The sequence below is a fragment of the Oncorhynchus tshawytscha genome, linkage group LG13, assembly GCF_018296145.1.
Source record: "Oncorhynchus tshawytscha isolate Ot180627B linkage group LG13, Otsh_v2.0, whole genome shotgun sequence".
Lineage (NCBI taxonomy): Eukaryota > Metazoa > Chordata > Actinopteri > Salmoniformes > Salmonidae > Oncorhynchus > Oncorhynchus tshawytscha.
Genome location: NC_056441.1, coordinates 10,532,391 through 10,539,587, shown reverse-complemented (window position 1 = coordinate 10,539,587; position 7,197 = coordinate 10,532,391).

The window sequence follows — 7,197 nt, the reverse complement described above, 5'->3', positions numbered from 1 at the left end:
AGGATAGATGGCCACAGAGCAGAAACACACCTGCGGGCACACACACACACACACACACACACACACACACACACACACACACACACACACACACACACACACACACACACACACACACACACACACACACACACACACACACACACACACACACACACACACACACACACACACACACACACACACACACACACATACACACACACACACACACACACACACACACACACATACACACACACACACACACACACACACGCGTGCAAGGAGGGAATAAAAGCAGCTCTAACAGTGGAGGTTCTGCCTTATTATTATTCGACCATGCTGGTCATTTATGAACATTTGAACATCTTGGCCATGTTCTGTTATAATCTCCACCCGGCACAGCCAGAAGAGGACTGGCCACCCCACATAGCCTGGTTCCTCTCTAGGTTTCTTCCTAGATTTTGGCCTTTCTAGGGAGTTTTTCCTAGCCACCTACACCTGCATTGCTTGCTGTTTGGGGTTTAAGGCTGGGTTTCTGTACAGCACTTTGAGATATCAGCTAATGTACGAAGGGCTATATAAATAAGTTTGATTTGATTTGATTTGATTTGGAGGCAACTTGGGTGACCCTGGCACGCAGCACAGCACCGTCCACAGATGACAGACCTGTGTTCTCCCTCTCGCTCATATTTCTCTGGTAATGAATGAAAGAGAGAACTGGTTAGAGAGCTGGTCCTGTGCCCACACCACAGTCCTGAGGGAACTGGCTCAGCCACTTGAGACAATGAGCCAAAGTCTTTATATCGTCGCTGCTGCAGTGATCAAGACTTGAGTGTTGAGCTGGATTTTCCAACCACTTTAAGTTCACCGGCATGAGCATCACTTGCTTGTAGATGAATCTCGGTATCATACAACCACTGTGGCACAGAATATAAAGACATGCACCGTGCACCTCCTCCAGGACTGCCGCGCAGATGAAATGCCAGGCTGCACAGAGACTCCAGAGATTGAATTCACTGAGTTCGCCCCATTAGTTTGCACTATATAGATTCACGGTTTTTTTTCTGTGATCGAAACAACATTATATCAGACCCCTTTTCAATGCAACAAAACAAAACAAATCTAACTTTGCAAGATTGAGTCTGTGATGTTGTTGTAGGCAGAGCCAGAGCACAATAGAGTATCATTTAATTTGCAGGGGGACCTTGGCCCACGAGCAGTCTTTCAATCATCTGCGAGTCAATGTGCTTTTCAGTGCGACAGGCTACATTGTATACTTCTCTGTATGGTAATAATAATTCCTTTCATTTAGTAATAAAACAATGCAATTTACAGTCACCTTTTTAGTCCATGGTGTTACAAACCAAGTCAAAAATCATATAAAAACGTTTTTAATAGTCTCATGCAAAGTAGGCCTGCATTGAACACCACATATAGGACTATTGGCTGCTGTCTAAATCTGTTAGGGTACAGCCTCAGTGTTTACTGTAAACGCACCTTGGAAATTGCACAAAATTCTCACAACCTTCAGGTTTCCGCTCAGTGCCCCAAAAAATTAAAGGGAACATTGCTGAAGGGGATTAGTTGTGGTAGTGTGAAGTGGGATGATTCAGCAACGAGAGAGACGAGAGAGAGAGACAGTGAGATAGTGAGAGAGAGAACGAGAGAGAGAGCGAGAGAGAGTGAGAGAAAGAGAGAGAGACAAGAGAGAGAGAGACAGTGAGAGAGTGAGAGAGAGAACGAGAGAGAGTGAGAGAAAGAGAGACAGACAAGAGAGAGAGAGTAAGAGAGAGAGAGGGAGAGATAATTTATGCTGAGGCTTCATTGTTATGTCGTGCCTGCCTGTGGTTCTTCTGAACAACCTGTTCTGACTCTGTCTGTGTTTCTCTGAACAGCCTGTTCTGACTCTGTCTGTGGTTCTCTGAACAGCCTGTTCTGACTCTGTCTGTGTTTCTCTGAACAGCCTGTTCTGCCTCTCTGTTGTTCTTTGAACAGCCTGTTGTGACTCTGTGGCATCTGGAATAAAATGGTTGATTTATGATCTGCAGCTTTTTGAGAGGAGAAGGAAAAGCCAGAAATAGAAGAAGGCGGGGATAGACAGAAAGAGAGGAAGGGGGGAGACAGAGAGAGAGGAAGGGGGAGACAGAGAGAGAGTAAGGGGGAGACAGAGAGAGAGGAAGGGGGAGACAGAGAGAGAGTAAGGGGGAGGGAGACAGAGAGAGAGGAAGGGGGAGACAGAGAGAGAGGAAGGGGGCGACAGAGAGAGAGTAAGGGGGAGACAGAGAGAGAGGAAGGGGGAGACAGAAAGAGAGGAAGGGGGAGACAGAGAGAGAGGAAGGGGGAGACAGAGAGAGAGTAAGGGGGAGACAGAGAGAGAGGAAGGGGGAGACAGAGAGAGAGTAAGGGGGAGGGAGACAGAGAGAGAGGAAGGGGGAGACAGAGAGAGAGGAAGGGGGGCGACAGAGAGAGAGTAAGGGGGAGACAGAGAGAGAGGAAGGGGGAGACAGAAAGAGAGGAAGGGGGAGACAGAGAGAGAGGAAGGGGGGAGACAGAGAGAGAGTAAGGGGGAGACAGAGAGAGAGTAAGGGGGAGACAGAGAGAGAGTAAGGGAGAGACAGAGAGAGAGGAAGGGGGAGACAGAGAGAGGGGAAGGGGGAGACAGAGAGAGAGGAAGGGGGAGACAGAGAGAGAGGAAGGGGGAGACAGAGAGAGAGAGAGAGGAAGGGGGAGACAGAGAGAGAGGAAGGGGAGACAGAGAGAGAGGAAGGGGGAGACAGAGAGAGAGGAAGGGGGAGAAAGAGAGAGAGTAAGGGGAGAGACAGAGAGAGAGGAAGGGGGAGACAGAGAGAGGGGAAGGGGGAGACAGAGAGAGAGGAAGGGGGAGACAGAGAGAGAGTAAGGGGGAGACAGAGAGAGAGGAAGGGGAGATAGAGAGAGAGGAAGGGGGAGACAGAGAGAGGGGAAGGGGGAGACAGAGAGAGGAAGGGGGAGACAGAGAGAGAGGAAGGGGGAGACAGAGAGAGAGGAAGGGGGAGACAGAGAGAGAGGAAGGGGGAGATAGAGAGAGACAAAAGGGGGAGACAGAGAGAGAGGAAGGGGGAGACAGAGAGAGAGGAAGGGGGAGACAGAGAGAGAGGAAGGGGGAGACAGAGAGAGTAAGGGGGAGACAGAGAGAGTAAAGGGGAGACAGAGAGAGGGGAAGGGGGAGACTGAGAGAGAGGGAGGGGGAAATAGAGAGAGAGGAAGGGGGAGACAGAGAGAGAGTAAGGGGGAGACAGAGAGAGAGGAAGGGGGAGACAGAGAGAGAGGAAGGGGGAGATAGAGAGAGAGGAAGGGGGAGACAGAGAGAGAGGAAGGGGGCAGACAGAGAGAGAGGAAGGGGGAGACTGAGAGAGAGGAAGTGGGAGACTGAGAGAGAGGGAGGGGGAGACTGAAAGAGAGGAAGGGGGGACAAAGAGAGAGGAAGGGGGAGACAGAGAGAGAGTAAGGGGGAGACAGAGAGAGAGTAAGGGGGAGACAGAGAGAGAGTAAGGGGAGAGACAGAGAGAGAGGAAGGGGGAGACAGAGAGAGGGGAAGGGGGAGACAGAGAGAGAGGAAGGGGGAGACAGAGAGAGAGTAAGGGGGAGACAGAGAGAGAGGAAGGGGAGATAGAGAGAGAGGAAGGGGGAGACAGAGAGAGGGGAAGGGGGAGACAGAGAGAGAGGAAGGGGGAGACAGAGAGAGGGAAGGGGGAGACAGAGAGAGAGTAAGGGGGAGACAGAGAGAGAGGAAGGGGGAGACAGAAAGAGAGAAGGGGGAGACAGAGAGAGGGGAAGGGGGAGACAGAGAGAGAGGAAGGGGGAGACAGAGAGAGAGTAAGGGGGAGACAGAGAGAGAGTAAGGGGGAGACAGAGAGAGAGGAAGGGGGAGACAGAGAGAGGGGAAGGGGGAGACAGAGAGAGAGGAAGGGGGAGACAGAGAGAGAGGAAGGGGGAGACAGAGAGAGAGAGAGAGGAAGGGGGAGACAGAGAGAGAGGAAGGGGGAGACAGAGAGAGAGGAAGGGGGAGACAGAGAGAGAGGAAGGGGGAGAAAGAGAGAGAGTAAGGGGAGAGACAGAGAGAGAGGAAGGGGGAGACAGAGAGAGAGTAAGGGGGAGACAGAGAGAGAGGAAGGGGAGATAGAGAGAGAGGAAGGGGGAGACAGAGAGAGGGAAGGGGGAGACAGAGAGAGGAAGGGGGAGACAGAGAGAGGGGAAGGGGGAGACAGAGAGAGAGGAAGGGGGAAATAGAGAGAGAGGAAGGGGGAGACAGAGAGAGAGTAAGGGGGAGACAGAGAGAGAGGAAGGGGGAGACAGAGAGAGGGGAAGGGGGAGACAGAGAGAGAGGAAGGGGGAGACAGAGAGAGAGTAAGGGGGAGACAGAGAGAGAGGAAGGGGAGATAGAGAGATAGGAAGGGGGAGACAGAGAGAGGGGAAGGGGGAGACAGAGAGAGAGGAAGGGGGAGACAGAGAGAGGGGAAGGGGGAGACAGAGAGAGAGGAAGGGGGAGACAGAGAGAGAGGAAGGGGGAGACAGAGAGAGAGGAAGGGGGAGATAGAGAGAGAGGAAGGGGGAGACAGAGAGAGGGGAAGGGGGAGACAGAGAGAGGAAGGGGGAGACAGAGAGAGGGGAAGGGGGAGACAGAGAGAGAGGAAGGGGGAAATAGAGAGAGAGGAAGGGGGAGACGGAGAGAGAGTAAGGGGGAGACAGAGAGAGAGGAAGGGGGAGACAGAGAGAGGGGAAGGGGGAGACAGAGAGAGAGGAAGGGGGAGACAGAGAGAGAGTAAGGGGGAGACAGAGAGAGAGGAAGGGGAGATAGAGAGATAGGAAGGGGGAGACAGAGAGAGGGGAAGGGGAGACAGAGAGAGAGGAAGGGGGAGACAGAGAGAGGGGAAGGGGAGACAGAGAGAGAGGAAGGGGGAGACAGAGAGAGAGGAAGGGGGAGACAGAGAGAGAGGAAGGGGGAGATAGAGAGAGAGGAAAGGGGGAGACAGAGTGAGAGGAAGGGGGAGACAGAGAGAGAGGAAGGGGGAGACAGAGAGAGAGGAAGGGGGAGACAGAGAGAGTAAGGGGGATACAGAGAGAGTAAGGGGGAGACAGAGAGAGGGGAAGGGGGAGACTGAGAGAGAGGGAGGGGGAAATAGAGAGAGGAAGGGGGAGACAGAGAGAGAGTAAGGGGGAGACAGAGAGAGGGGAAGGGGGAGACAGAGAGAGAGGAAGGGGGAGATAGAGAGAGAGGAAGGGGGAGACAGAGAGAGAGGAAAGGGGGAGACAGAGAGAGAGAAGGGGGAGACAGAGAGAGAGGAAGGGGGAGACAGAGAGAGAGTAAGGGGGAGACAGAGAGAGGGGAAGGGGGAGACAGAGAGAGAGGAAGGGGGAGATAGAGAGAGAGGAAGGGGGAGACAGAGAGAGAGGAAGGGGGAGACAGAGAGAGAGGAAGGGGGAGACAGAGAGAGAGTAAGGGGGAGACAGAGAGAGAGGAAGGGGGAGACAGAGAGAGAGTAAGGGGGAGACAGAGAGAGGGGAAGGGGGAGACAGAGAGAGAGGAAGGGGGAGATAGAGAGAGAGAGAGGAAGGGGGAGACAGAGAGAGAGGAAGGGGGGAGACAGAGAGAGAGGAAGGGGGAGACAGAGAGAGAGGAGGGGGAGACAGAGAGAGAGGAAGGGGGAGACAGAGAGAGAGGAAGGGGGAGACAGACAGAGAGAGTAAGGGGGAGACAGAGAGAGAGGAAGGGGGAGACTGAGAGAGAGGAAGGGGGAGACTGAGAGAGAGGGAGGGGGAGACAGAAAGAGAGGAAGGGGGGACAAAGAGAGAGGAAGGGGGAGACAGAGAGAGAGTAAGGGGGAGACAGAGAGAGAGGAAGGGGGAGACAGAGAGAGAGGAAGGGGGAGACTGAGAGAGAGGGAGGGGGAGACAGAAAGAGAGGAAGGGGGGACAAAGAGAGAGGAAGGGGGAGAGATTGTCTCTCTGCTCTCCTCTCCAACAATTACTTCTCTTCATATGATCTACTATAGAGAAAAAGTCAGTGGTTTGACATTCTTGCTTGGTCTCATGATTGTTTTGAATGTGATTTAATTTATACATGTACAAATCTTTTGTAATGCAAAAAACAAAAGGCACTTCCCACAAAACCTCATTCAGGTGAAACAGTATATTTTATCATTAACAAGGTTCCCCATATGGTTAAAAACCTGGAGGAAGTGTAATGGCTTCGTGGGCTGATATGTATTCTACAGAGCAAAGACCAATCCTGGGTATGTTGTTTTACCCTCTGATGGAAAAGGCTGATCCTACTAGGCTTACGAACTGTGATAAACAAACAGCTACAGTGTGTCAATCTTGAGGTGGGAAGAATCTGAGACAACTATGGGAAATACAATCTTTAACCTCACTTACAGAGGCAAACACAAAGCAAAATCCTTGTTTGAGAGTGAAAACACCAGAAATCAATGAGAAAATCAATGATACTAACAATAGCAGCTTGGAGCAGAAACTGTGAGAAGCCCGCTTTTTCACATTCTTACCGCCTTTTTGAGTGAGTTGAGACCTAAACAAGTCGACCCTAACAATGAGCTCCACATCCATGGCACCCAGGGCAGCAGAAGAGGTGAACATCTGAAGAATGGATGCTGTTTCATCGTACTCAGTGTATGATAGCAGACCAGAGATGTCCATTCTGCAAATAAGGAGGGCTTAAGTTTATACGGTACTCTCTCTGTGTCTCCGGGACAGGGGGAGAGAGGGAGAGAGAGTCTTGCTAAATATTGCAATGGAAATTAAACAAATTCTGGGGACAGTTCCACTACCCTAAAAATGGACATTTTGCCTGTGGACTCACATGAAAGTGTTAAAGCAAATTATGTAAGGGAAAACAAGGAACAAGTTCACATTCTGCAATGTGATGTCACCCCCTACCGACAAACTCCTGCGTAGCATGTGAGTTGTAGCGACATCCAAGCCAGTGATAGAAAGGGGAATATCAAGAAACATTTATATTTTAGTAGACACTCTTATCCAGAGCGACTAGAGTTAAGTTCCTTGCCCAGGGACACATCGACAGATCCTTCAACTAGTCGGCTCTGGGATTCCGAAACAGAGACCTTTCGGTTACTGGCAAAACACCCTTTACTGCTAGATTACCTTTATTAGTGTGGTTACGAAGTGGTTTTTCAGAGGAGCGATGGAGGATATGGG